Here is a 10,750-nt window from a genome sequence, read left to right as displayed (position 1 = left end):
GGGCACTGATCAACCTGACTGATCATGATTGAAAGATGTTACGTAACTCGGGGACAGCCCCCTATACAATACAAAGTAGTTTTAACATAAATACGATCCTAGGTACACAAAGTATTACCATATTTGCTGTCAATAAGTGTATCCCATAGTCGAAGCCTATACCCAAGTGATGGAGCTGCGTGCAGCGTTCATAAGTCGTACGAGTGCGCAGCCAGGCCGAGACAGAGCAGCTAATTGCACGCAGGGTATCGGGCGCAGAGACCGTAATTGGCGCGCAGGTATGTGGGAGCTACCAATATTTGCATTGAATGGGAAGCAAGCCACAAATTGGGCAGTCCAGTGAGCACTAGCGTCTTTAGATGTCCTTGTTATGGCAGCCTCAGGACCGGTGACATGAAAGAGATCACCCCTCGTAGGGGTGATCTCTTTCAATATAAGAATATAGAATATGAGAGAAATTATCCGACTACCTACTTTACCGCTGTAGAAAATATAACCACTTGCTTGGGCCGCAACACGAAATCGAAGGCAAAAGGTTAGCATTGACACATTTAATAAGTGAGATCGGATATACTACCAAACTGTGAAGCAAATGATACGTCTTATGGGAAAATTTATTCCAGTATAACTAGGGAATATATATTACCACTGGATTTTATATGGACCAAGACAAAACAATCATCATGAAAAATAAATATACACTAGGTCAAGTTTTTGGACTAGTTGAGAAAAAGTTCATATATTGAGATCTTTTTTATTTAACTTCCATGAATAAGTGATTAATTTTTTACCATAGTATATAACTTTTCGCCAGGACTACGTTTTTAAAACAATGGTGTTGTAGAAAAGTGTATTTATTTATTCTTAAATTGTTTGATAATGCTAGAAATGATGAGCCAGTGACAAAAAATCATTACATTAAAATCAGTGAGAAAACGAAACGGATAGCAAAACAATACGGAGTTTAAATTAAAGTTCATAATAACACGAAATATCCTAGCAATCTCTCAAATGAAACTCAAACTTATCACCCAAAAATTGCATTTATTGCCTTTAAACTTGAAGAAATTTTTTACAACCTCAGTGTTGAAATGAGCTGTAAATGGCAGGTGGACACGAAATCTTGCCTGATCCCCTAGTCGATGGACATTTACATTGGCGTGTCTACTTAAATCAGATTTCAGTCAACCAGAACAACGTGAAATGTTTGGGATACAGTTTGAAGTTTCAAGGTTATTACGGTTCAAAATACTTTCAAACTAGAATTTGTCTGCTTTCAGATTTTAAAACCAGAAGTATAATCATACAAGTTATTCCAGGCACGCAACGCATTTGAATACAAAATATTTATTCCAAAAACATTAGAAAGATCAACATAATCTCATTTAAATATTTTTATCAACCAGTGTTGAATACCAAATTTTTCAGAATATTGGTGATGGATCTTAATTTTAAGCACCTTATATTTTATAACTACAGTAAGTTCCCACGGTGCTGCTAGCGATACATAATATTTAGAACTTGGGAATCCCGTTATTGCTATACCCTCATCTTCACAAATCCAATTTATAATTTGCTAAGGTCTTATAATTAAGAGAAACAAATTCAACCCTCCAACATTAAACCCCCTGCCTTTTGTCTGATTTTGAAGTTACAGGACTCTTTTTTCCAAAAAATTTCATAGGTAATTTCGCAACACGATAACGATCGTCGATATCCGTTCGATAAGCCGGAGTATATTTTTTAGGGACAGCCTTCAAACACACCAATAAACTATGACGCAAATAAATAATATTAATATCGAGTAATCGAATAAATTCAGAAATATGTGGTGATGTGAGGTTTGTTTTTTCTATTGTATAATTTTTGAATCGCACTTTGCAGGAATGTTAACATATTTCATAAGCACTGTAAAGTAAATTGATGAAAATTCAGGTTAAATTGACATTTTCCCAAATAACACATAATTGTATGAATTATTCGTAATGATTATAAAAAGTTCGTTTGGGTGCAAAAGTTATTACCGAATATATCATGTACGTATGTAAAATAATGATTTAACATTATTTTTTTGGTCGATCCAACGTGGCCTGGGACTGCTACGCCCGAAACAAATACTATAGAGAAAAACAACATTCAAATCTGTTGAATACCTTGAAAAGCCGCTCGTACTCTGAAAATTAATGGTAATGCATATGAAACAAAATTTTTACCGTTAGGAATGCACAAAAGCTACAGAGTCACAAAAAATTCTAGAGCGGCTTGGTAAAATTTGAGAAATATATTCCATAAAATCTCATCAATGGAGCTGCTCACGGGCGGCACCATGCCCAGCAGAAAGCGCAAGAAAGAGGCACAAAACGCGGGCTCAAATCTACAACTGTAATTAAGCATTGTCTCTTAGCTTTCTTGGGCAATGCACTCCTATATGGAGCCTCTATTAAGATTGCTAGCAGAATTATTTAAGAAAAAATATAACAAGCACACTTTTACATGCCGGTGGCTCGAGCGAAGTGCTCGTCCTGGCCATGAACACGTATTCAAAACAACATTAAATATTTCAATTCACCACAAACCTTGATATAAATAAATATGGTTTCTTTGCCAGATAAATAATGCAAAAATTTAGAATAATTTAGGGGTAAAATTTGGAATAATTTTCAGGATCCCAGGGAAAAAATTCCTGAATCGTGACGCGTATTCAGATTAAGAACCTAAAATGACAAATATCAAATAAATGCAGCTCAATTCATTACACTGTGAATATCGCTATCAATTCAAAGCAGCAAAGCTACCAGATACCAGGAAGCCACACAGTTTGATCTTTCCACTCAGGATACTTATAATTAAAATTTCAAACTTCTTTACACATTAGCAAACGCTGTGAGCAGTTTACAGTGTTTAGAAAATATCTCCAACAACTATTCTAGTAATGTTCTGCCTTACTTCAATTAGTCTGGAGTTATTTGCTTGGATAGGGTTAAGTCAGTTCGCTACCTTTAAGCCTGAGTGAGCGCAGCATAACACCGGGGAACATGAGACGGCTGAGAGGCTGACCCTGTGCGTGACAGCAGGAGAGCTTTTGGTCGCGTCGCGCAAACCTGTTAGTAACATGTAGAGCTGTGGGGAACCCGTCCACTCTACACGCACACGAACAACAGCAACTCTGACTATTGGAGTACGTACGGGAAAACCTTAGATTTGAGAGAAGGGAAGTAAAATTTTAAAGAGTATTATTAGAACACTGGAGAATTAGGGAAAAATAAAATAATTCAAATCACTGGTTACAATTTCAAAGGAGTTTCGCAGAACGTCCAGAACAAATAAGAAAATTTGGGAAATTTTTACAGTCACGGAAATAATTTATCCCGTGTGACGCCAGGCTAAACATTACACGCGCGATATCAGATTCTGAAATTTCAGGAATCGTCGGACAACACTAGGCTGAACAGCTAATTAGTAATTACAAATAAAGTGTAATCGAAAATAACATTAGCAAAATTGTTGTTATTGACGAAATGCTCAATAATGATTAACACCGTGTAAATTAAATCACCGCACCCTCTGTGTTTCCGATGATCCATCTCGTTTTCTGAGCCGAAGTCTATAGGAGAGATTCTCATATTCCTTCAAATATTTAAAAATTTCCCTGACTCGCCAGAGTTTGTTGAGGAACTGATGGGTGTAAATATTAACGATTTTAATCCCCAAATTTATCTAGTGCCTGTTAGTTAAACTGATCCTCTACCCTCTTAAAAGATAAGTCCAGAAGTTAATTCCTCACAATTTGACGGTTCATCTGTGGACACCATGGCAGGGTAAAGAATTATGAAGCCATTTTATTGAAGCTTGGCTGCATCGCCAGAGCGCTGTGCTGTTTTAAAAGAGTGTGTGACCTCGCTAGTCCAGTATGACCTCATCACACAACTTCAAAACACGATATAAAATTCCGCAGAAGTTCAATTTCATGGGCGAGTGACTGCCCGGAATGACTGATTTTTTAACATCATTTTGGCGCTGCTTTTGAGACTTTTTACTTCAGGATATGAGAGTTTTTTCTCTACGTTTTAGACATTTTCTCCTAACTGCATCCCGACACGAGTTAATTTACTCCATCGAATTCCCTGAGAGTTCATATTGATATCAATTAATAGACTACGAGTAGATATGTTGACTTTGATATCGTGTCTGGAGTCGTGCATAGTGATCGTGTGTATGGTGACGGGAGTCCTAATTAAATAAAAGTCGTTTACATCGTGAATTTAGTCAAAGATATTAATAGTGAGTATTCTGTATGGAGTTATAAATAGGAGTCGCGCCATACCTAGTGAGCATAACGGAGGCATCCATCGTGGTCGTATATATCGTGTATAGAGCCATACATTGTGATCAGTTAAATGGCGTAAGGACGTGTGCAAGCAAATGGGTGAGTGAAGCATGTAAGAGATGTCGTAATCCATGGAATGTCTAACGAAAATAATAAAGTTTAAAGACCCAGGTTCCTCTATAGATAATCACTATACCTATTGATTTTTAAAATAACAACTGTATGATTAATCATTATATTGTAATCATGCGTTTAGCAAGTCCCACATAAATAATTTTTCAAGCGTAATCACACGCACAGTTGTTGAATCTAAAAATAGACATCAGTAGAGGCTTCAGTGAAGCTTCGCATATACTGCGTGTTATATTGCCGAACACATAGCAGCAGGTTGTTAGTACAGCAAAATAGAGTGTCAGATTGTCCATATATTGTCTTATTTCGTAACTTTGCTGAAAAAAATGAACTATCAGGAGTAAAAAGTGAGTCATTTTGTACAAATTAAGCATATTTTGTATAGAGGTGTTTGTTTGTTTGTTTAGATCATATTTACTAGATTGTATTAAAAGCATATAATAATACAGTGTTTTATTCATATAATGCCGCAGATATTGCAGCAGATTGCTCACAATGCAGGACATATAACCAAGGATTGTTAACATTACAGCACTGCAAACCGTAGAGCACATTGTTCGCCACGATGTTGCGTGGACTGCACCCCAAGTATATACCAGGGCTGAGTCAGGCGGGTATAGGTTCGTATTCACAACGCGCCCCACAGTCGTACCCCGTAAAGCTCCGTGCCCCGACTCCACAAATACGGTCGTCTTCTCCTGAACTCTACCGTCACAATCCTCTCAGCTCTAATTGGCTACATACAAATAAGAGATTCCTACAATTTCTCCACGGATATAATTGCCCGTCATTTACAGAAGATTAATGAGGGTAGAAGTTAGTTCTATACTTGTTTTAAGCTATGATGACCTTAATTCTGGATAAAAAGTTTGGATTTTGACAAAAATGTAGGATGACTACGTTCAAATTATTAAGAAAGATGGAAATGACGAGTGGAGATATTCTATAGATTTCAGTACATGAGTATGTAATGCCAGAATCTATTGCTGCAAACTGTACGGTATTCGATGTTGCTGCCACACAAACATATTCAGATTAATAAACGGAGATTTATTGACAAGATTCAGAATAAAATACAGTCTATCACTATCACACAAGTAATGCAGTGTTTTAGTATATGAACAATTAGAATCAAAGCAGCTCTTATCCGACTTAGCTACCTCTAGAAGAAATTAATAAAGAAGGATTTCCCTAAGAACTATTTTCTAATAACGGAATTATATATAAACTCTTCACAGTGATGGAATTTTATAATTTACCAAACTCAGCATACATAACTGACAAAATATTTTGAGCATAGCAGGTTGTAGAATTTTAACATTGCCGGCTAAGGGAGAGAAAGGCCCAGGTTGCTCGGTAACCTGTCAATTTGGCGATGCAAATTCGCCTCTTGGATCCCTTAAATCGTCAGTTCTAGGCTGAACCTCTCTGTGCAAGTCACGGAAATACCTCGAGAACGTGTCGCTACTTAATGTGGCCGTGGCTGGTTTTAGATTGGCTGATTGAAAAGTTGTCGGTCGTCGGCTTTGCCTGAGCGACAGACCAGAAAACTTGTGACACGACTTTTTGCTGTGTCATTTAGCATAGTAACTACTCAGTTCTCACCCGTCTTCTTAACTGGTCTGAAATAGATTCGGTTTTTAGATTTTGTCACAAGCAGCAACTACGAAGGAAGGCTCAATATTAGCATTCTCATCTAAAGTTTGGAGGTTGTCGTCGCTCCGAAGACCATTTAGCTGAGAGCATCACTAACATACACCGTACGTAGTAACTCTTCCGCATAAATCGAAATGCTGATGACATCGCGATAATTCGGCGGACATTTTCAACATGCATCCTGTTCTCAAGTGAGATATAGATATAAACCGTAGGATTTTGAAATTTACAAAGTTATTGAATATTTAAGGCAGATTAATATGCATGGTTTCTTAATATAAAACAATATCAGTACAAGTGTTCCACTTCATCGCGAGAATTGCGTCCAAGATGTTACTCGATATTCGAATATTCACGAAGTAGCGATACCGAATTTTCTTCCATTCATTTTTCCTCCATGTGTAATAATTTGTTAGCTATTTATTTATTATTTGTGCTCATCAACCAAACAACCATTCACACACTCTTAAATATGCTTAATACATTCTCATTTCCTCAAATCATCTTCCCAAATTCACTTTCAATATTATAAAGTTCCCTGGCAATTTTAAAAAATCAAGAATTTGTTTATTTCTATATCATTAAGTTAATTATCGGCTAAGTAGTCTCATATACACAAATACAAAACAAGAGAAATTACTGCTTTGCCATCATGAATATCTGATCAGAAACTACAGCATCGATCATCCAATCCTGGTCGTTTTAATTGCATATGTCGTTAACAGTTTCTCACCTTGCGCACTATAATCTCTACTCGACATTCTTCTCTAAACAAATATTGAAAATAGGCTCCGAGGATGCGATCTAGAAAATTAAATCTAACGCTATTTTTTATTTACAAAGTATAATAAAATTTCCTTATAGGATTCAACCAATTTTTTATTGTCTTAAAGAAAAAAGGCAATTTACATGAAAAGTATTTTATGGAAATGCAACATGTTTTTTAGCTTTGAAATATAATTTTCAATATATTTTTATTGCTTATTGGAATAACATTCAATTGTGAATGTTGAAGAAAAAACACAGATGTGATTTTCGCTTGAATTGGTAATACATCCATAAATGTGCTATGCTTCGTAATATATTTGAAAATCCGGGCCGTTAAGCAGGCCATTCTACATTCGATGCACGAAAAAGTGAGGAAACAATATTTAACGAAGCCTGTGCCTTTTATTGAGGTCGCTTCCAATTAAAGTAACAATTTTCGTCAACTCTCCAGCCTAATTCAAAGAAAAATATTTTATTTTTAAAATAGATAACTTTTTGAGAAAATTATTTCGATCCATATTATTGCGCACTCAGAAAATATAATGGGAAACGTTTTTAATGTAAGCAATTTTGTATGGAACGTGTGAGCCTATATTGTCCACATAAGTTTCCAAATTTTACTCTTTTGACGTAATTTTAAAATTTCTTGTTTTCAGTTGAATAACAAAACACAAAGCTGGTGCCAAGCGACCGTTGTAGTCCGAAAATGGATATATTTAAAAATTTTGTTCTGCTGCTAATATACATCGCGTGGCTCTTTTGTTTTAATATTCAAAGCTGGACACGAAAAATTCACTCATATGTCATAAAGGAATCGAAATAATTAGTTCGTGTTGAAACTCCACGGAAAATGAAACAGGACTCTCAACTAACTCCGTGATTTGTAATTATCGTTCATGCATAAATATTGTATGGTATTCAGAAATCCTAAGAAAGTCATCATTGACATTTAATTTTTTGCAATTAATATATATGCCAACTAAATAGCAAAACAAATAAAACTTAGATAAAATATGTAGGTATTTTTATATTTAAACATCTACATATAATCTGCTTGTTGCAAATGAATCGTGTTCGTACTAATTTCAATATATAAGTTGATGGATTTTTGACACAATGAATCAAGTTTGAAATAGGAGATACAGGGTTTTCTTAAAGATAGTTATTCGCTACCTTAACTTTACGTGTGAATCTATAGATGGTCTGAATCTGAACATGATATAGCTAGTCATGGTAGATTATGAAAACCTAACAATGACTTCTACTGATATTAGGGGAGATCTTGAATTAAATAATTTCTACGTTGAAGAACTTGTATATACTTTCATCAAATTGACTTTTCTCTGTAGTAGCATAAGGAAATTTCAAAATATTTGAAACAACTTTTCAGGCTTTCGTTTGACAGAACTTTGTTTCATGAACACGCAAAGTATCTAGGCTTATGTTAGTATCATCTACCACCGTTCTTATCAAAGCTAAAGAACAATAAATAGAGCACATCATCATACGCGAATAATGAAACATTTTTATAGAAAATACAGCATTTCATTTGGGATCGTAAACCTAACCACTCACACAGGCTAATTGATTAATGAATGAGCTTAGGTTAAGTTGTCTCCGTCTTTGTCATGCCACCTGATTCCTTAAAATTCCCGATCGAATAGCATTCAAACTTGAGGTATAAAATTCCAAGGGTTATTTCTCGGCTAAAATACATTTAATCGGGAATTACCTAGGGATCGAGGCACTATAGGCGCAGTGGCTAAGAACAACGCCTATGTTGCATAATATGATTTTTGACGCCACTAACTTCACGAATAATTCCTTTCATATACATTAGCCTTAATGTTCGTGTATTTTACGGGATATTTAATTTCCGTTTTGTTGATCTTACGTACCAGTGATGAAGATCTCCTAACATTACTGTTGCTGGAGATATTGCAAAGAATATCGTACGTCAGCAACTCGCTCCGTATGAGCTTCATAGCATCGCGTCTCTCTCCTTTCAGTAAAGTTCGACAGCCTGGGGCTTCTGGTGAACGCTATAATTTAGAAGGATGGTCGCTCTCGACAACCTATGCAGATTGTGGGATGTATGCCCATAAAAGTCGGCTGAGGTAAGCCAAGCAATTAATTAGTACAGGAAACATGTCCGCATGACAGCCGCCATGATTCTTCAGTGCCAATAGTATAGGAACTGATGTCTCTGCAAGATGTGTGTCTCGCTACGCTGGTCATGATATAACAGAATAATGCAAACAATAATAATCGCTATCTGGCATCATGATCGCAAACGTTTGATGCATCGAATAATGTAACTATTCAACTGCATCTACAGGTTCTTCGTGGATTTTAGATGCACTGCAAAGCAAATTCTTGATGTCTTATTTCATATTAGAACGCCATCAGTTACAATTAGTTTCTGTCAACTTAACAAATGATCTACGTGTGCTAACGAAATACTTATACCTGGTATCTAAACAGTTTGTTATGAATACAAATTAAATTTAATATTTAACCGTTTATCAAACAGGAGAAATCCATAGAAAGTATACTGTTTTTCCTAGTTCCATTTTGTACTTAACTTAAAATAGGCTTTTTAATATTGATCAACACTTCTTTTCATTGGCATGAAATTATAATTAGAATACAGTCTTCTGACTTGTCAGGCAAGCGCTGTATCTACATCTAATTTTAAATCATACATTACAGATAGATATTAATCAATCTCACTTTTTCGATACATCATTCTTCTTAATTGTTGCCTCAATGAATACTCTCGTACATGAGATAACTCCCCTTAAATGTATAGCCTGAGCGTTGTCTGTTCTCGAAGCATTCGTTCGTTTAGAGTTTAGACCACACGATTAAGGCACAAGCTACCACTGTGTTAGAAATTTTCCTTTTTGGCAAGAAGTTTAGACTTGTGATGGATCTTGCTTGTTTTACAGTCAATTGTCTAGTATTGAATACACAATATTTCGCATTGGGTAATCCCTATTAGATAATCATGAGTAATAGGTCAGAGAAGCGGTTAAAACAAAGTGTTCAAATTAGCCTTTTTATAATAGAATAGAAGCTAATTTAATCAGATTCCCTGAATTAACACGCGTTAGTATCACAGAATACGTTTAAAGCTGCCGACAATCGAAGTATTGAATAAAAAGGATAAGTAAATCGACAAATGTTCAACCTGGCGGAATTTTACCGACAGTAGAAAATCCTTCAAGTGAGACTCTAAGTTCTGCTCCATGAATCATGAAGCCTTTATTTGTATTGTGAATTTTGAGAGCAATTACTATATAATATGGAAAATTACCATATTATGAGACGTACAGTATGAGAAACATTTATCTTTGTGATACAGTTTAATAATGAAACAATACCCACATACTAATAAAATAAAAAATTTCGTTCATCATTAGTTCATGTTTTTCACGTGCTGGAAACCCAAATGGCCCATTTCGAATTACATCATACTGGTTGTGCAAGATGTTAATAGCCAATGAAAAAATTGACTATACAGTAAACATAGAATGTGTATCAAGCCCTTCCTCGGTCCGTAATGGAACTTGACTGTTTTAACACTTCATTTAACATTTAAGTATATCTAAAACCTTTAATGATATATTCTTATATTCGTAGATAAATGCGCGCATGGATACAAAATTTTTGAAAAAGATCATGGCCAGGCCATGGGCGGCGTGTGAATGGCGATGAGGGGCCAACTATGCTTCGACTTAAATTTGAACTGAGCTCTCATGGGACAATCATTGAACTGAGCTCTCATGGGACAATCATTGAACTGAGCTCTCATGGGACAATCATTGAACTGAGCTCTCATGGAACAATCATTGAAGAGATCTC

The sequence above is a fragment of the Hyalella azteca genome, unplaced genomic scaffold, assembly GCF_000764305.2.
Source record: "Hyalella azteca isolate HAZT.00-mixed unplaced genomic scaffold, Hazt_2.0.2 contig13515, whole genome shotgun sequence".
Taxonomy (NCBI): domain Eukaryota; kingdom Metazoa; phylum Arthropoda; class Malacostraca; order Amphipoda; family Hyalellidae; genus Hyalella; species Hyalella azteca.
The sequence above is the reverse complement of the archived record's forward strand: the minus strand, read 5'-3'. Positions refer to the sequence as shown.